The sequence below is a fragment of the Bos indicus x Bos taurus genome, chromosome 28, assembly GCF_003369695.1.
Source record: "Bos indicus x Bos taurus breed Angus x Brahman F1 hybrid chromosome 28, Bos_hybrid_MaternalHap_v2.0, whole genome shotgun sequence".
Taxonomy (NCBI): Eukaryota; Metazoa; Chordata; class Mammalia; order Artiodactyla; family Bovidae; genus Bos; species Bos indicus x Bos taurus.
Window position 1 is genome coordinate 34,228,283 of NC_040103.1, and position 20,855 is coordinate 34,249,137.

At 47.0% G+C, this 20,855-nt stretch overlaps 1 pseudogene; it reads right to left on the reverse strand.

Moving 5' to 3' along the window:
* Positions 1-1,950: 1,950 nt before the first annotated feature.
* On the reverse strand, positions 1,951-2,524 carry LOC113885388 (annotated as a pseudogene).
* Between the last annotated feature and the right edge of the window lie 18,331 nt (positions 2,525-20,855).

The following is a 20,855-nucleotide window of genomic DNA, read 5'->3' on the forward strand; positions in this document are numbered from 1 at the left end:
TGGGGTACTGGTGTATAGCTTTTTCTTCTAGTGCTGTTTTTGCATGATTTTGACTTTGGGGTAGTGACGGCCTTATCAAATGAGTCAAGAGGTTATTCCTTCTATTTTTTGGAAATTATTATATACAGTCAGTATAATTTTTCTTTAAATATCTGGCAGAATATGGCAATAAAATTATCTTGGCCTGGAGTTTGAATGACAAACTCTTCTTATTTAATAAATATAGGACTATTCTCATTATCTATTTCTTCCTAGGTGACTTTTAGTCATTTATTGCTTTCAAGTAATAAGTCCATTTCTTTTAAGTTATTGAATTTATGTGCATAAACTCATTTATAGTGTTCTCTTTTTACCCTTTCAGTATCTATGGGATCTATGACTTTGGAAGTTTGAGGGGACTTAAAAATAACACCCCCTGTCTTCCCCCATTGCTCAGGAAGGGATCAGGCAGTAGCCGTTGATCCTGACAAAGCCAACTTGGTGAACATTAATTTGCTTTAGATGGGAGGCTCGCTAACACACCTGGTATGGTACTCAACCATCTAATCATAGTAGTTTTGAAAAACACAGGCTCTGTTACACTAGCCAGCCTCTGCAAAACCTGTGGCTTGTAGGGATGTGCTCTCTGCAGATGATAGATTTCAAAGTAGCAAGAAGAAAAGAAGTCCCTGTTGCTAGAGACTGAATGTTTGTGTCTCCCCGAAATGCACTTGTTGAAACCTAATTCCCAATGTGATGTTGTTCGGAAGTGAGGCCTTTGAGAGGTGATTGGGTCATGAGGATGGAGTCATCATGAATGGGGATTAGTGCCCTTGTAAAGGAGACCCCTTTCTACCATGTGAGGACACAGTAAGAAGATGGCCTTCTATGAACTGGGAAGCAGGTTCTCACCAGGCTCTGAATCTGCTGGTAGCTTGATCTTGGGCTTTCCAGGCTTCAGAACTGTGATAAATAATGTTTGATGTTAAGCCAGCCAGTTTCAGGTGTCTTTGTTATAGCAGCCTGAATGGACTAAGATGCCCTGCATGTCCATTTCCTTCTCACACACTCGCCAGACAAGGTGGGTGTAGAGTGTTAGGCTAGTAGAGGTTGCTCAGCACTGAAGCAAGAGCTAGGGGGAAGGAGATTCCCCTTCAATAACTCACAATAACTGTACTCTAATCACAGTGGAAATAACTGGAGAAGTTGGGGAGGGGAGGTGACCTCATGTCCCACAATAGCTGGTGAGAACAAGAGCCAAATAAATCTCCCTGGTTAGACTAATGTCATATGCAGGTTCATGTCTAACACAGGTTACAAAAATCACAATGGGATACACTAAATTTTAGATCAGACCTTTGTGACAGTGTTGTGACAATATGGAGGAAGTGATGACCAAGTGTAGAGTCCAGAATGAGAGTAGAGTCAGGCCAGACTTCATGGAAGGAGTGTGACTTACGTAAGTAATGGACGGGAAGGGGCTAGAACTCAGGGGGATGGTGAATGGGGAGGAGTGAGGGGGATAACGTGGGAGAAGTGGGTTGGAATGGGATGGAAAAGGGTTTGAAATGTCATGCTAAGAGTCAGGGGTACTCTTTTAGGGAGAGGAGCTAGGGAGGTGTTCATTAAGAACAGTGCTAGGGGAGACACATCTTGGAAAGTAGTGAAATATCTCCAAAGCATTAGCAAAAGTCATTGCTCAAGGCCCCAGGTTAGTGCCCATCTTCCCTCACTCTTCCCCCAACTCCACCTCTCTGATGCCCTCCCCTGGGGCCCTTGGACCCCATCACAAGCCAGCAAGCAGAAATTAATGCCTGGCTCTGCAGGCCACTGCTTTGGTCTGTGGCTCAGGTCTATCCCGATGTTCTTGGGGGTTGGTGCCCATGTATCCTGGCTCTTAGGTGATTTTTTTCAAAAAAAAACTATTTGCCATAAACCCATTTCCATTTTGAGAGTTTGAGGAAGAACAGTTTAAGACCACTCAGTGGTTGTTCCTACCCATTCGGTGGTCTGAGCAGTTTTCAGCAGCAGGCTGAGCACTCCAGTCTTCACAGGGGAGTCGAATAGTCTCAGAGGGCACCTGCATGCCTTCAGACCCCCAACTCAGGTTGCAGAGCTGGAGCAGTGAAAATTCCTCCTTGGTCACAGTCTTGTCAGTTACTGCCTGCTCTTCCTTTGCAGTCTTTTCAGAATCTCTGCAGAAGCAGAGATGAGGCATGACCTTCCATGGGGATTCACTGGAGATGCCATGCATATGCAGAACTTCCTGGGCAAACAGCCACCACATCAGATCCACTGAGTGAGCTCTCTTATCGTTGCACGGGATGGCGGCAGCCACAGAGCACAGAGGAGTGTTTGTATTATACAGAGCAGTGGTTGGCAGGTTAGTGTAAGGGGCTTCTGTGAGACTCTGGTGGTCAGCCCAGGGATCAGTAACCACCAGAAGGCTGCCCTGATCAGGTTAGTGAAAGTTCCAGGAGTGAAGCAGCCAGCAGTAGGAGGGGCTCGAGGGGCAGCAGCAAATTTGTTGGCCAGTATTCCCAGAGGATATGACACGGGGTCATCAGTTGAGTTTTCAGTCGCATCTTGATAACTCAACTCTCAGTTGAGTTATCAGTGGCATAAGCCATGTGCATAAGCTTCGGCCAGGTCTCCTTCAGATTTATGATGGAGGCACCATCCTTCTTCCTTTTGTAGATGTACTACTCCACCTGGAAGTCAAGGTTGGTGCTACCTCACTGGGTTCCTGATGCAAGGAGTTTGAGGAACTCCTTCTCCTTCATTTGCAGGACACTGAGGGCTCTGGATATTGTGAAAGTTTCCTTTTAAGTTCCAGCGAGAATCCAGAACTATGTCATATGGACCATTTTCTGGGTAGTGCAGAAAGGTGATTCTTTGGTATTTTGTCTCTCCACCTTCAGCAGCCATGAGGACGTGATGGGGAAGCAAGAATTCATGCTGCCCAGGGATCTTGCCCTTCCACTCTGAGCTCTCAAGTCCTTCATCTGAACGTGGCAGGCACAAGACCGCAGATCTTGGAGAACTCCTCATGTTTGGATTTAAAAACAAAACCATAGCATTTCATAGAATTATTTTCCCTCAATAGAATAAAAGTTCCAGGAGAGAAAAGTAGTTCCTTTGGACCCTGCTCTCCCTTTAAGTCAAGTAAACATCTGTCAAGGAGGAACAAGACAGAATTCCTTGTGATCAGATGCTCCTGGTTCTACAGCAATTTATCAAAGCCCTTCTCATCAATTAGAGAAATATTTGAAAAATCATCACAGCTCCTGCAAGCGCCTCATGTATAATTCAAAGCGGTGGCTCCGGATGGAGTGAGAAAGCTACAGAAGTGAGCACTGCCTTTTGAAGGTAAACCTGCCTATTGTTCCTTTCATCCCAAACCTAGGAACAAACTCCGGGGCCCTTGAAAAGTGTATTTCTACTGAAGTGTAGACATCTTAAGCCTGACGTGTAGACACTTTACCTCCCAGTGAGCCCCCTATAGGGACACCGTTCCTCAGTTCTTGGAAACTAGGTGTCCCTATGAGATTAAGACAATGAGAAGGGACCCCTCTCATGTGGGCAGTATTCTGCTTTTTAATCCCAGGCTCCAATACCGAGTGATTCAAAGAAGGCAACCAATAAAAAAAAAACAAACAAGTGGTCAAATGATAACCATGTAAAAGCACCCTCACTTTCCTTTTTTCACTTGCTAGTCCCACAAGTCAGGTATTATCTTGATTTTATAGATGGGGAGATTAAAACAGAGAGTTGAAATGACTTGCTCAGGGTTGCACAGCAGATTTACAGCGAATAGTGTTTGTACTTCGACCACCAGACACTTTCTCTGTGGGTACAAACCCAAATTTTAATTTTGATTCTGTTGCTCGACTTGAACAATAGGGAAACCCAAGAGTGAGAAATTGATCTTTTTTTTTTTTCATTGAAATTTGGTTTGGAATAAAAAGGCTTATATAAAAAATATCAAATACTTTTTGCTAAGTACAGTGGCTATATTGCTTATGCTATTTAAACCTCCGTGTACCTGAATTACATTTAACAGTTTCAATTAATTTTACTTTTGAATTGCACTAATGGGCGACTCAGTGGTGACGAATCCACCAGCTAAGGCAGGAGACACCGGAGACTCGGGTTTGATCCCTGGGTGGAGAAGATCTCCTGGGGGAGGAAGTGGCAACCCACTCCACCATCCTTGCCTGGAAAATCCCATGGACAGAGGAGCCTGCTGGGCTACAGTCCATGGGGTCACAAAAGCTGGTTAAGACTGAGCGACTGAACACACATGCACACAATAGCATGTAGGGGCCACAAGATTTAAGACCCCAGCACCACCAGCTCAGGGCACAGAGCTGACACAGGGAGGCATAGGAAACATGTATCTGTACAGTGGAGGAACTGCTTCCTTTGGATTCGATCTAGAAGTCACTCTTCTTGTGTTTACACATGGTCTCCTCCTGCCCTTGCAATATAAGCAACAGAGGTAGCTCTGAGTGGGACAGGGTGGGCTCTCTAGGATTCCTTGTGCAGGGGTGAGTGGGCCAGACCCTCTGCAGGGTATGTGCAGTGGCAGGCAGACAGCCCTCAGCTCTGTGCTCGAGGAGGTAGGGGACACCGGAAATCTGGTAGGTGAAGACCAGACTCTAAGTAGTTCTGAGGGCAGAAAATGAGCATCCTCTTCCATGAGTGAGGAGGCTTTTTGAAGGTAAATGAGACAGTCCATCGCAGATCAAATAGGCCAGCAGGCAAACCGTGGGTGTAGGGAAGAGGGCCCAGAAGCTATACAGCACAAGCAGAAATATCCACTGGGACTGGGTGATGAAGGCTGGCCCCCTAGGAGGAGAGGTGCACATGGGAAGGGTCTGGCCTGGCCTCACTACTCTGGGCCCAGCCCCCAGCACAGTGTCTAGAACTCAGCAGATGCTCAGCAAAGTGAAAGAAGGTGCTCCGGCTTCACTTCCTGCAGAAGCTGACTAAGATGCTCCAGAATGCCAACAAGGACCTACTGTGGAGCACATTTAACTCTGCTCAATCTGATGCGCCAGCCTGGAGGGGAGCGGCGCCTCAGGGGAGAACGGATAATGTGTATGGATGGCCGAGTCCCTTCTCTGTTCACCTGAAACAACCACAACATTGTTGATCGGCTGTAACCCAATACAAAATTAAAAATTTGAAGTTTGAAAAAAATATGTATATACTAAAGATGCCCCAGTGTGAGCTAGGGCCCCCTCTTCTGAGCTCCCATGATACCCCAGGCTTGCACATCACCAAAATACAGTCACATTGCCTTATAATGATCTGATGTCCAGTCTGCTTCCTTCCTAGAACCCTGTCTGCATTCCCAGCATCTCCTCTAGCGTATGGTACATATTAAGCCCTAAAGGAAGGAGGGACAGATGGGAGGGAAGAAGGGTTTCATCAGCTACTTGGGGCTAAGGATTTCACCAAGAACTGAAAGAAGAGAAGAAATTGGGAGTTAATAGGAGGCCTCACTGTACATCGTCTCAAGGATGCTGGATATAATTATGCTGCTGTAAACTCCATAAGGAATCACACATAGTTCTCCTCCTATAGTGGAAGCTTGGTCATGCTGTTATTCTGCCAGAGTGTGAGTCTCAAGATATCACAGTCTTTCTTGGTTATTATTGTTTCACTCAGTTCAGTTCAGTCACTCGGTTGTCTGACTCTTTGTAACCCCATGGACTGCAGCATGCTAGGCTTCCCTGTCCATCACCAACTCCTGGAGCTTGCTCAGGCTCATCTTCATTGAATTGGTGATGCCATCCAACCATCTCATCCTCTGTCATGCCCTTCTCCTCCTGCTTTCAATCTTTCCCAGAATCAGGGTCTTTTCTAATGAGTCAGCTCTTCGCATCAGGTAGCCAAAGTATTGGAGCTTCAGCTTCAGCATCAGTCCTTCCAATGAACACTCAGGACTGACATCCTTTCAGATTGACTGGATCTCCTTGCAGTCCAAGGGATTCTCAAGAGTCTTTTCCAATACCACAGTTTAAAAACATCAATTCTTCAGTATTCAGCTTTTTTTATGGTCCAACTCTCACATCCATACATGACTCCTGGAAAAACCATAGACTTGACTAGACAGACCTTTGTTGGCAAAGTAATGTCTCTGCTTTTTAATATGCTGTCTAGGTTGGGCATAGCTATTCTTCCAAGGAGTAAGCATCTCTTAATTTCATGGCTACAGTCACCATCTGCAGTAATTTTGGAGCCCCCCCAAAATAAAGTCTGTCACTGTTTCCATTGTTTCCCCATTATTTGCTATGAAGTGATGAGACTGGATGTCATGATCTTAGTTTTCTAAATGTTGAGTTTTAAGTCAACTTTTTCACTTTCCTCTTTTACTTTCATCAAGAGAAGAAGCTCTGTAATTCTTCTTCACTTCCTGCAATAAGGGTGGTGTCATCTGCATATCTGAGGTTATTGATATTTCTCCCGACAATCTTGATTCCAGCTTGTGCTTCATCCAGTCTGGCATTTCGCATGATGTACTCTGCATATAAGTTAAATAAGCAGGGTGATAATATACAGCTTTGATGTACTCCTTTCCCAATTTGGAACCAGTCTGTTGTTCCATATCTGGTTCTAACTGTTGCTTCTTGACCTGCATACAGATTTCTCAGGAGGCAGGTAAAGTGATCTGGTGTTCCCATCTCTTTCAGAATTTTCCACAGTTTGTTGTGATCCACACAGCCAAAGGCTTTGGCATAGTCAATAAAGCAGAAGTAGATGTTTTTCTGGAATTCTCTTGCTTTTTTGATGATCCAACAGATGTTGGCAGTTTGACCTCTGGTTCCTCTGCCTTTTCTAAATCCAGCTTGAACATCTGGAAGTTCTCAGTTCATGTACTGTTGAAGCCTGGCTTGGAGAATTTTGAGCATTACTTTGATAGCATGTGAGATGAACGTAATTGTGTGGTAGTTGAGCATTCTTTGGCCTTGCCTTTCTTTGGGATTGGAATGAAAACTGACCTTTTCCAGTCCTGTGTACACTGCTGAGTTTTCCAAATTTTCTGGCATATTGAGTGCAGCACTTTCACAGCATCATCTTTTAGGATTTCAAATAGCTCAACTGGAATTCCATCACCTCCACTAGCTTTGTTCATAGTGATGCTTCCTAAGGCCCATTTGACTTCGTACTCCAGGATGTCTGGTTTTAGGTGAGTGATCACAGCATTGTGGTTATCTGGGTCGTGAAGATCTTTTTTGTACAGTTCTTCTGTGTATTCTTGCCACTTCTTCTTAGTATCTTCTGCTTCTGTTAGGCCCATACCATTTCTGTCCTTTATTGAGCTCATCTTTGCATGAAATGTTCCTTTGGTGTCTCTAATTTTCTTGAAGAGATCTCTAGTCTTTCTCATTCTATTGTTTTCCTCTATTTCTTTGCATTGATCACTGAGGAAGGCTTTCTTATCTCTCCTTGCTGTTCTTTGGAATTCTGCATTCAGATGGGCATATCTTTCTTTTTCTCCTTTACCTTTCACTTTTCTTCTTTTCTCAGGCAACCATTTTGCCTTTTTACATTTATTTTTCTTGGGGATAGTCTTAATCACTGCCTCCTGTACAATGTCACGAACCTCTGTCCTCTGTCCATAGTTCTTCAGGCACTCTATCAAATCTAATCCCTTGAATCTATTTGTCACTTCCACTGTATAATTGTAAGGGATTTGGTTTCTTCATTAGTACCTGGTATATAACAACTTAATACAAATTGGTTGAATGCATGAATGAACAGTGAGTGAACTGGGCCTTTTATGTTCTTTATAAAGTCCTGGTTTACTGAGCCTATCTGTGTGTGGTTCTCATGGTTCTCAGGGTCAGCTGTACCCATGATGATGAGAGCTCATAGCCTGAGGCCCACAGGAGATGCTCAAGCCAGTGGCTCGTTGCTGCACACAGGCTCCTCCCTCAAAATGTTCAACCTCACAGTTAAACCATGTGGGGCCTCCAGGTGGAGGAGGGACCTCTGCTGAATCCAGTGGCCCTACCTTTAGAACAGGTGTGAATGTGAGAATGGTCCTTCCCTTTACTGGGCTCATCTTCCCCTCTATGAAATGAGAAGGCTGCCCAAGATGATCCCAAAGCTTTCCCAGCATTTCAGGCAGCAATGAGGAGGGAGGCGGAAATGGCAGTGGCATCCTAGTATTTTCTCTTGGCAGTTCCACCCCAAGTTCCCAGGATTCTTGGGATCAGGGTGGTTGTGTGGGATGAGCTTCGAGGAGATGTGAGTAAGCATGAGTTAGCACCCCTGCTCGGGGCATAGGAAAACGTGTCAGAGACATGGAGGGGGACCTACCTTCTCTATGGAGACAGCAGACTTCCAGACTAAAGATGGGGCCTGCCTCCCAGTGGGGAAGGGGCTGCAGGGGCTCCCTGCCTCCAGGTGGAGGGATGGAAACAAGCTGAACCCAGCAATGAGTGCCTGCTGTTAGTTTGTTTTTCTTAAAATATTTTGGGGCAAGAAGATACAAACTATCTAGAAATCCAACAAATGCTGTGGATGTCCTCTCTTCAGAAAAATGCACAGACATCTGACTTTCTGCATCTGGTGCAAGAAAGGGGGATGGACTCCTTAAAGTACACGTCTGAGCTCTGGGACCCCAATAACAAAGCCATCCATGGCAGAAAGAAAGGGCAGGAGGAGTCCTGGGTCCTACCTCTCATCCAGGCTCTGCTCCGTCTGGCTGTACCTTTGCTGCCTTGGATGGCCTCAGTCTTGCCATCTGTAAAATGGATGACATGGAAGAGGAATCCTTTGTGGATTCTATCCTAGGATTTGGTTATCACAAGCACACCCTCTAAGAGCAGCTGTGGGGTGTTGAGGCTGCTCTCCTACTGGCTGAGCTGAGAAGCAAGTAGTGTGGAAGCTGGGGTGGGGTGGGGGCAACTCATAGGCCTTCGGAACCACTTTTTCTCTAGCATTAAATCCAGATTCTTTCTAACAGAAGACTCACTAGTTGGGTGGAGACTGAAACGGCTCTCCTACCTGGAGACAAGAAGTATTCAGACCCCCTCTGTCTCTTCCCCCAGCTCTGTCTAAACCGGCTGGATAATGAGAGCTGGGGTTTCCCTTGGCCATGGAGGCCCCGCTACTGGCTTCCTTTCCGGCCCCTTTTTTAGGTGGGCTTGACAGAAAGCTGGGAGAGGGTCACAACCAAATTTTCAAGAGGAGGAACTGAAGCCTAGACAAGCTCTGACCTGGCTCAGTCCCACTTGGCCAGGCCTGGGGCAGATGCCCTGTACCTGGTCTGGAGAGCTTGGGGCACCCGCTGCTACATCTGAGCAAGAACAAGGAGGTTTCACCCCCAAGTCTGGGGTTCCTTCCCTCTCTACCCCACCCTCTGCCCCCGTTTCTTCTCCTAGTAACTTCTAGGCTAAGGGAAAGGGGCCTTTGCCCAGGGGGCTGGTGTGCCTGAGTGGGCTGCCCAAGACAGGATGGCCATCTAGTCCATGTATCATCCTGTGGTCAGCCCACCCAGGGCCTCACCTTTCCCCCACTCTCTCAGCTCCACTCAGAGCTCCCAACCTTGGTGCTTCATGGCTAGAAACCTTCTGGTAGCTTCCACTGGGGTTTGCTTCTTGAGTCAGATGATACGAATCTGGCCTCTTTAGATAGAAGCAATTACTCTCACTCCAAATTGCGATGATTCTGGAGGATGATCAGCAAAACCCTGGAGCAACTGGCTGTCACATTGCCCATCCCTGCTGCCTGGCGTTTCTTTCTGGGGCCCCATTCACCCTCCCTTCCTCCTGCCTCTGTTCCCTCAGCCTTCTCCACCTCTCAAAGCCCCTCTTACCCATCAAGACAGCTCCCCACTGCCTCCTCTATGAAGCTTTTCCAGACCACTCTGACCAGAGTGAGGGTTCCCTCCCTCTGTAAGCCCAGCTGTGTGTTGGGAAGGGGGAGACTACAGTGCTGAGACCTGTGCAACTGCTTCAACAGGACAGGACCTGTCAGTCCCCACAGCAAGGCTTTGGAATAAATATTAGCATCCCCATGCAACAGATCAGGAACTGTGTGGATATGGGCAGGGTGGGTGGGTTCACTGACGTGCCCAAGATCTCAGCTGGGAAATTAAAGGGTCTGCACTCAGAGCCTGTGTTCCATCTCACCGGCCTGGTCAGCCTCCTGCCTTGCACTCAGCCTTTCTTTCTTCCTGACTTTCTGTCCCAGCTTGTTTCTGTGACTCTCCCCGTGCTCTGAGTCCCCCTGTGAACAGAGGCTGCTGTGTTCTTTCCTGCTCCCGCCCAGAGCCATGCAGAGGGCCTACTCCATCAACATGTGAAGGACTGGACGAAACCTCTCTGCGAGTGCTTGGCATTCTCCCTGCACCTGGAGCTGTGGTCATGAAATTTCCGTCATGTGCTGTAAAGGATTGGAGTGTCAAAAACGTCACAACCCGAAGGAGACCAGAGTACTTGAAATTTACAAGTAAAACCATGGCTTCTGTTTATGGAGCATCTGCTCTGGGACCCCTTGCGAGCATTTCTCTCTGATTGTTGATAATCAGTTCAGGCGACTGCAGGGTAACAGTGTTGGTATTCATGACTGGCCCCAGGTCTGATTGATTAGTGCCCCTGTGTACTCCTTGTTAGATATTATAATACCATACTGGCCATAAGTCTTGTGCTGTTACAGATGCCCATTTTACAGATGAGGAAACCGAGGCTCAAAGGGGAGAAATAAATTACCCAAAGCCACAGAAATAGGCCTCGGCAGAGCTGGGCATTGAAGCCTGGAGTGTTTGTGGCACACACAGCCCAACCAGTACACTGTTCAGCTTCAAAGCCCAGCTCCCTCCCTTTCCTAGGTCAAGGCATCTCCACTCTGGACAGGCCTGGGGTCTGTGTCTGCAGGGGGTGGGGGTGAGGCCAATTCACCTGCAGTGCTGACCTCCAGGCAGCTCAGCCCATCTATTCAAGAGAAAAACGCTCCTCCTGGACCGTGGCACTTGGAGGACAGATACCTGCATCAGCGCGGGTGGGCAGGAGGGTGCAGGGCCTCCCCGAATGCCACATCAGTGCTCCCTCCTTTCACACAGAAGAGGAGTGAAGGAGAGACCAACCACTTGTTTGCAAATGCTAATCTTTAGTCAGTGGTATTCTGTTAAACCCACAGGGACAAACCATGGATTTGGGGCCAAAAGGCCCTGCTCCCCATCACTGCGTGATACTGGCCAGGGTGCTTGCTCTGCCCAACCTGACCTCCCCAGCTGTCAGGTCACCTGGGCTGGGTGCAGCCTAAGGCCCCTCCAGCTCCTCCTTGGCAAGGATTGGAAGTGGGCCCTGGGGCCTGATTGCCTGTGTTCAGATGGCAGCTATGGGATGGGGGTAGGGAGTAGAAATGGTCCACCTAACTTTTCTGTGCCTTGGTATTCACATCTGTCAAATGGGGATAAAAATAGCTGTAGCTGCCTCAATTGGACATTACTCATAAAGTGCTTAGAACATTCCAAGTCATACAGTGCTTGCTCAGTAACCCTTCTAAGGCTAAAGAGGTCATTTTGGCTCTGAGCCTTACTATCCAGTAAGTATTATCTCTCTGATGCAAACGAGAAATGGAAGCTCAGAGATTTTAAGTAACTTGCTGAAGGTCACACAGCTAAAAGAAAGACTGGGGCAGTTCTCAGTCTCCCCCTTGTTGCTGAGCTGCACTTCCCTCCTCCGGTACCCCAACCTGTCCTAGGAAGGGGACTGCAGGCAGTTCAGATAGCAAGTGAGAGCAGTGTCTGTCCAAAGTGGAAGAAGGATCAGCCTCTGTTTTTCTCCATCACTCCATCTAACCATCCAGCACTGGCAGCTGTGAAGGAGTGGGAAGAATCTGGAGCTTGTGTTCAGTGGTCTCAGTCATTGGCCCTGCTTCCTTTGCTTGCAAGCTGTGTGACTTTGGGAAGGGTGGGCAACCTCTCTGGGCCTTGATATCTTCATCAGAAAGATATCAAGTGAAAGATATCACTTCCAATCTTTGCCCCAATGGCAAAGGCCTACCTAGAGCTTGGTGTCCACCAGGGTCCCCGTAGGAGACAGGTGGCTCACTCTGACGGGCGACTGAGAAGGAGTTGATAAGGGGCTGTTGACAAGAGTGGGGCCAGAATGGAGGAGAAGCGTGGACACAGCTCAGCGGGGCCAGAATGGAGGAGAAGCATGGACACAGCTCAGCACACAGCACAGCGCACCGCAGCTCGCAGGACCAGGAGTGCTCTAAGCACGCCAGCTCTGACCACCAGGAGGAGGGAGCAGTTATGGTAATCAGGAGGCTGCGAGAGCCCGGACAGGAGTCCCTCAGACCCCAAAGGGAGGAAACCAAATGTCCAGCACTCCAACTTGTCTTTTTTCCCTCCCTGGGGTCTCCTGCTGGGTGTAGCTGCCCACTGGCTGAACTCACTGGGGAGCCAGAGAACACGTGGTCCCTCCAGGCAGCCTCAGTGCAGAGGGGAGGGCCAAACGGGAGATGTGTGGGGCCTCTCTGAGGTTGGTCCGCTCCTCCTCGACTCTGCCTCCACATCCCGAGAGCTGACTAGACTATAACGGGATCCACACTGGAGACAGCGCCATATTCACCTGTCGGGGGTTTATTGTCAAAGGAGATTTAGTCTCTCTCTCTTTTTTTTTTTTTGGTGAGTAAAACAATGAAACCTCCATAATTGTTCCAGGAGAAATAAACATGCCAAAATATTTAAGTACTAATAAAACTTAAGAATTATCCCAGCATATTTAAATATAGATGTATTTTTACGGCAGGCAGTGAAGGCAATTGCCAGCAGAATGCATTTCATCCAGGCCATTTAATACTAAACTGCCTGCCCCTCCTTTGAGGCTTGGTTGGGGAGGGGGCACCGAGTAAGGGGGCGGTGGAGCCTTCCCAGTGGTGGGAAGAGGGTCTCCTTTCCCATGGGCAAGCCCCGCCAGGCTCTGTGCTCCACCCTTTCCACTGCTCACTGCTCCCTGGTCCTCACTGCAATCCCAGGCGATGCTAGTGTTATCTGTTAGCCAGAAGAAGAATCTAAGGCAGAGAAAGGTGAAATAAGTGCCCCGGGCTGCACAGCTGGTGGTTATTGGAGCCGGGATAAGGCAGCCCAACTCAGGAACCCACCCTCCTGTCTGGACCATCTATCAAGGCTGCCTGGTCCTGTGCTGGGAACCTGGGATGCAGGCTCACAGCAGGCTGAGCCCTCAACCAGCTGAGCTCTTGCCAAGACTATTCCACAAGGGTTCCAGACTCTATTCCTGTATGGCTGCCCATCACTACCCCATCCTCAGTGCTGGAGTTGGCGTCTTCTCCCAGTCTGAGCATGTGCAAGAGTGCGGGTGCAAACCTGACCCTGGATCGCCTGGCTTTTTTTGACCTTTCCACGGCTCCCTAACACCCACAGGAGACAGCCAAGCCCTTGGGCCATACCCAAGGCTCTGCCTGTTTCTTCCTCTATTTTCTGTCCCTCCTTGAGCGCCAAGCTTTAGATGGACCAGTCATTTTCTATTTCTCTAAACATGGCATGCTGTTCCACCCTTCCATGTGGTTGCTCATGCGTGGACCTCTGTCTGGAATGCCCCCCTTCCTCCCCTGGCCAACTCTCAGGCACACTTCACAGCCTAGCTCGTATACAAGTCTTCCAGAAATCCCTCCTCTAACCTCTAAATTCAGGTACACACTCCTTGCTCTGGGCACCCAAATGCTCAGCACTCACCGAAGTACACTGGCATTATTTACTGATCAGACTCACTCCCCCGAATGCAGGACCGTATCTTCTTCATCTGCGCATGCAGCACCCAGCATCCATTACTGGCCTGAAGCCGTCTCGAGGAAGAGCATGTGACTCAGTGACTCTGAAGGAGGCCAACCTGCCTTAGCATCTTGGTTCTATGGTTCTGTACCTCTGTGACCTGAGCTCATTTCTTAACCCCTCCAAGGTTTACCTGGATAACAGGGCCAGCCATGCGCCCTCTTACCACGCTGGGTGAGAAGTAAGCAGAATATCCCTTATAAACATATTTGCCAGGTAGCCAGGCATGTGTTCCATAAATGCTAGTTGAATGTGAATTTTTAATTGTGCTCATGACACTGTCCAACTTTGGACCCTTCCTTCCTTCGGTAAGTGGGGCGGCACCCCTCACATTCACAGGCTTAGTCGCTCACACAGCCCTTTTCATCCACTCCCAGTCTTCGAGAACAACCTCCTGAGAGGTACAAGTGCAGAGAGAAGCTGGTGGCCCAGAGAAGTTAATGCTCTATCCCAGGTCACACAGAAAGATATAGATGGAGATAAGACCGAAACCCAGGTCTGGGGCGCCCAGGCCACTGCTATTTCCCAGATTCCCTAGTTCACTTAGGAACAATCCTCTGTAAAGAACTGATGACTCCCTTGAGGGAAACTGCACCCCCTCCACACCCCTCCTTGGCTCATGTCTGATAGAGGACTGGGCTGGCAGAGGTCAAGTGTTTCTGGTTGGAGCTCCTCCAGTCTACTAGAAGCCGTCTGACTTCAGGCCTCATGCAGAGCCTGCACAATCCCTCCATAAAGGAGATTGCCTTGAGTGGACAAGACTCTTCCTGCTCCCCTGCTCTGCCCAGATCAGATCAGATCAGATCAGTTGCTCAGTCGTGTCCGACTCTTTGCGACCCCATGAATCACAGCACGCCAGGCCTCCCTGTCCATCACCAACTCCCGGAGTTCACTCAGACTCACGTCCACCGAGTCAGTGATGCCATCCAGCCATCTCATCCTTATGTCGTCCCCTTCTCCTCTTACCCCAATCCCTCCCAGCATTAGAGTCTTTTCCAATAAGTCAGCTCTTCGCATGATGTGGCCAAAGTACTGGAGTTTCAGCTTTAGCATCATTCCCTCCAAAGAAATCCCAGGGCTGATCTCCTTCAGAATGGACTGGTTGGATCTCCTTGCAGTCCAAGGGACTCTCAAGAGTCTTCTCCAACACCACAGTTCAAAAGCATCAATTCTTCGGTGCTCAGCCTTCTTCACAGTCCAACTCTCACATCCATACATGACCACAGGAAAAACCATAGCCTTGACTAGACGAACTTTTGTTGGCAAAGTAATGTCTCTGCTTTTGAATATGCTATCTAGGTTGGTCATAACTTTCCTTCTAAGGAGTAAGCGTCTTTTTATTGCATGGCTGCAGTCACCATCTGCAGTGATTTGGGAGCCCCCCCAAAAATAAAGTCTGACACTGTTTCCACTGTTTCCCCATCTATCTCCAATGAAGTGATGGGACCGGATGGCATGATCTTCGTTTTCTGAATGTTGAGCTTTAAGCCAACTTTTTCACTCTCCACTTTCACTTTCATCAAGAGGCTTTTGAGTTCCTCTTCACTTTCTGCCATAAGGGTGGTGTCATCTGCATATCTGAGGTGATTGATATTTCTCCTGGCAATCTTGATTCCAGCTTGTGTTTCTTCCAGTCCAGCGTTTCTCATGATGTACTCTGCATATAAGTTAAATAAACAGGGTGACAATATACAGCCTTGATGAACTCCTTTTCCTATTTGGAATCAGTCTGTGTTTCATGTCCAGTTCTAACTGTTGCTTCCTGGCCTGTATACAAATTTCTCAAGAGGCAGATCAGGTGGTCTGGTATTCCCATCTCTTTCAGAATTTTCCACAGTTTATTGTGATCCACACAGCCAAAGGCTTTGGCATACTCAATAAAGCAGACATAGATGCTTTTCTGGAACTCTCTTGCTTTTTTGATGATCCAGTGGATGTTGGCAATTTGATCTCTGGTTCCTCTGCCTTTTCTAAAACCAGCTTGAACGTCTGGAAGTTCACAGTTCACATATTGCTGAAGCCTGGCTTGGAGAATTTTGAGCATTACTTTACTAGCGTGTGAGATGAGTGCAATTGTGCCTTAGTTTGAGCATTCTTTGGCATTGCCTTTCTTTGGGATTGGAATGGAAACTGACCTTTTCCAGTCCTGTGGCCACTGCTGAGTTTTCCAAATTTGCTGGCATATTGAGTGCAGCACTTTCACAGCATCATCTTTCAGGATTTGGAATAGCTCAACTGGAATTCCATCACCTCCACTAGCTTTGTTCATAGTGATGCTTTCTAAGGCCAACTTGACTTCACATTCCAGGATGTCTGGCTCTAGGTCAGTGATCACACCATCGTGATTATCTGGGTCATGAAGATCTTTTTTGTACAGTTCTTCTGTGTATTCTTGCCATCTCTTCTTAATATCTTCTGCTTCTGTTAGGTCCATACCATTTCTGTCCTTTATTGAGCCCATCTTTGCCTGAAATGTTTCTTTGGTATCTCTGATTTTCTTGAAGAGATCCCTAGTCTTTCCCATTCTGTTGTTTTCCTCTCTTTCTTTGCATAGATCTCTGAAGAAGGCTTTCTTATCTCTTCTTGCTATTCTTTGGAACTCTACATTCAGATGTTTATATCTTTCCTTTTCTCCTTTGCTTTTCACTTCTCTTCTTTTCACAGCTATTTGTAAGGCCTCCCCAGGCAGCCATTTTGCCTTTTTGCATTTCTTTTCTATGGGGATGGTCTTGATCCCTATCTCCTGTACAATGTCATGAACCTCATTCCATAGTTCATCAGGCACTCTACCTATCAGATCTAGGCCCTTAAATCTATTTCTCACTTCCACTGTGAATCATAAGGGATTTGATTTAGGTCATACCTGAATGGTCTAGTGGTTTTCCCTACTTTCTTCAATTTAAATCTGGATTTGGCAATAAGCAGTTCATGGTCTGAGCCACAGTCAGCTCCTGGTCTTGTTTTTGCTGACTGTATAGAGCTTCTCCATCTTTGGCTGCAAAGAATATAATCAATCTGATTTCAGTGTTGACCATCTGGTGATGTCCATGTATAGAGTCTTCTCTTGTGTTGTTGGAAGAGGGTGTTTGCTATGACCAGTGCATTTTCTTGGCAAAACTCTATTAGTCTTTGCCCTGCTTCATTTCGTATTCCAAGGCCAAATTTGCCTGTTACTCCAGGTGTTTCTTGACTTCCCACTTGCGACGGGCGAGCTAAAGTGCTTGCGGCTGCGACGGGCGTGCTAAGGGCGGCCGAGAGGAGCCACCCCACGTCCGAGGTCAGGGGCAGAAGCTGGGAGGACCTCATGCCCAAAGGGCGGCGGCCAAGAGGTGTTGCCCCACGTCCGAGGTCAGGGGCAGTGGCTGAGAGTACTAGACTGGGACGGCGCAGGAACGGCAGAGAGGAGCTACCCCGCATCCAAGGCCAGGGGCGGTGGCCGGGAGGACCAAGCCCACATCCAAGGAGCCGTGGCTGCGCGGGCGCAGGAGGCCTAGAGGAGCTATCCCACGGTGAAGGTCAGGAAGGGCGGCGGTGAGGAGATACCCCTCCTCCAAGGTAAGGAGCAATGGCTGCGCTTTGCTGGAGCAGCCGTGAAGAGATACCCCACGGCCAAGGTAAGAGAAACCCAAGTAAGACGGTAGGTGTTGCAAGAGGGCATCAGAGGGCAAACACACTGAAACCATACTCACAGAAAACTAGTCAATCTAATCACACTAGGACCACAGCCTTGTCTAACTCAATGAAACTAAGCCATGCCCGTGGGGCAACCCAAGATGGGCGGGTCATGGTGGAGAGATCTGACAGAATGTGGTCCACTGGAGAAGGGAATGGCAAACCACTTCAGTATTCTTGCCGTGAGAACCCCATGAACAGTATGAAAAGGCAAAATGATAGGATACTGAAAGAGAAACTCCCCAGGTCAATAGGTGCCCAATATGCTACTGGAGATCAGTGGAGAAATAACTCCAGAAAGAATGAAGGGATGGAGCCAAAGCAAAAAGAATACCCAGCTGTGGATGGTGATAGAAACAAGATCTGATGCTGTAAAGAGCAATATTGCATAGAAACCTGGAATGTCAGGTCCATGAATCAAGGCAAATTGGAAGTGGTCAAACAAGAGATGGCAAGAGTGAATGTAGATATTCTAGGAATCAGCGAACTGAAATGGGCTGGAATGGGTGAATTTAACTCAAATGACCATTATATCTACTACTGCGGGCAGGAATCCCTCAGAAGAAATGCAGTAGCCATCACGGTGAACAAAAGAGTCCGAAATGCAGTACTTGGATGCAATCTCAAAAACGACAGAATGATCTCTGTTCATTTCCAAGGCAAACCATTCAGTATCACAGTAATCCAAGTCTATGCCTCAACCAGTAATGCTGAAGAAGCTGAAGTTGAACGGTTCTATGAAGACTTACAAGACCTTTTAGAACTAACACCCAAAAAAGATGTCCTTTTCATTATAGGGGACTGGAATGCTCTGCCCACGTACATGGCTATTAGCCTGCATCCCTCCAGCGGGGCTCATGGTTCTGGCTCTGCCAAGCCACCAGCTGGGTGACCCTGAGGTCCTAATTCTGGAGTGAGCCCTTTCCAAGGCTTGAGTTCCTGATCCATTAAAAATAAGGGTGTTTCCATTGTGAGCAAGAAATGAGGTTGGATCTAATGGTTCAAAAAAAAACTAAAAATTGTTATGGTTAATATCATCACCATTCATCACAGATAATGAAGATAATTCAGAGAATGTTGGAGTCTCGTTGGAAATTAAAACCCCCGAGGAAGTTAATTTCTGTGCTAGAAATAACATCATAACCCATGTCCTATTTGTTTTAGAACTTTTCTATCATGGTAGAATATTTCTAACCTAAAACTTAGCATTTTAATGATTTTTAAGAGTGCAGTTCAGTTCCGGCATTAAGCACATTCATACTGTCATGCACCCATCACTACCATCCACTTTCCGAACTTTTTCATCTTCCCAAACTGAAACTCTGTCCCAATTAAACACTAATGCTGTATTTCTCCCTTCCCCTGACCTCTGACAATCGCTACTGTACTTTCCAGCTTTATGAAGTTGACTTCTCTGAGTACTTCCTATAAGCGGGATCATGCAGCATCCTTTTCTTACCGGTTTGTTTCACTGAACACAATGTCTTTAGGTTGTATCCCTGTGCTGGCATGTCTCAGGATTTTCTTTTTTATAAAACCTGAATGATATGCCAGTATATGTGTGTACTGCATTTTTTTTAATCCATTCATCTGTCAATGAACACTTGGATTACTTCTACCTTTTAGCTATTTTTCATAATGCTGCTTTGAACATAGGTGTATGAATAGCAATTAGAATCTCTGCTTTTACTTATTTTGGGTGTATAGGTCTGCATAGTCAAAGCTGCGGTTTTTCCAGTGATCATGTATGGATTTGAAAGTTGGACCATAAAGAAGGCTAAGTCCAAAGAACTGGTGCTTTTGAACTGTGGTACTGGAGAAGATTATTGAGAGGCCCATCGACAGCAAAGAGACCAAACCAGGCAATTCTAAAGAAAATCAACCCAGAATATTCATTGGAAGGACGAGTCCTGAAACTGTAACTCCAATACTTTGGCTAACCGATGTGAAGAACCAGCTCATTGGAAAAGCCCCTGATCCTGAGAAAGATTGAAGGTGAAAGGAGAAGGGGGTGGCAGAGGATGAGATGGTTACATAGTATCACTGATTCAATGGACATGAATCTGAGCAAACTCCCAGAGATAGTGAAGGATGGGGAGGCCATTCATGGGGTCGCAAATAGTTGGGCATGACTTGGTGACGGAGCAACAACAATACCCATAAATGGACTTGCTGGATCATAGGGTAATTCTGTTAATATTTTTTTTTTTTGAAGAACCAACATATTCAAAGCAGCTGCACCATATTACATTCCCATAAGCAGTCCATTAGGGTTCCCATCTCTTCACATCCTCACCCACACTTATTATTTCTATTCTGTTTGGTTTTTCATTATCACCATCCTAATGGGTATGAAGTGGTATCCCACTGTGCTTTTGATTTGCATTTCCCTAAAGAGTAGTGATGGCAAGTGTTTGGTTTTTTAATATACTTATTCTCCATTTGTATGTACATCTTCTTTGGAGAAATGTCTATTCAATTCCTTTGCCTATCCTGTAATGGGTTTGTTTAGAACTCAACTCTGTTGTTGAGTTCTAATTTATGTTCTATTTCAACATCAAATGAACTGCTGAATTGTCTTTCCATTGGAAGCAGAAATTTGTGTGAGTGAATGTGAGTATCGGTGGACAGAACACCAACATTTATGAAAACACTTCTTTTGCTTAGCCCTCACCGTAATAGTGTGAAGTAGACGATATGCCCTTTAGGTATGAGGAGACTAAGGTTTCAGAGAGGTTAGGGGATGCAGCTGGTACATGACAGATAGATAGATAGGGATTGAGGGTTTAGAGCTCATCTTGGCACTCATGCCAGTCTATCTCCAAAGGGATGCCCATTCTGCCTCCCGGCAAGGCTGAGGCTCCTAAAACAGCAAGAGGACGACCACAGTGAAGAACAATCCATGAGTGTTATCTGCACCGAAGAGACAGCCCCAGGTGAATGATGTAACCAGAAGGTTCAGAGCAAGGCCCGCCATTAATCTTGTGGTTACAACAATATACGCAGATTATGCTGGCCTCCAGCCCAGTTAAGTGGACATTTGGATATTTCCCAAAACAAACGTGGATACTGCAAATACAGGTCAGCTGGTTTGCAGGAAATCAACATCCAGATAAAGCCGCATCTAGAGAGATTTTTCCATAAGTCGTACTGCAGAGAACCCGGGGGTGGCCCGTTTAGAGCACATCTCCCATTCGTAAAATGTTTTTCATTCACTCAGGACCACCTTGCTGAGGCACTCTGGGTGCCCAGCTGCCTACTGGGCTTGGCCTTGTGTGTGAGATGTTGGAGGTGGAAAGGGTCAGCGAATTATGACTCCGGCAACCATCTGCCTTCTAGTCTCCGTAACAGACTGGACTCGATGACCAGAGATGGGTGGAGACTG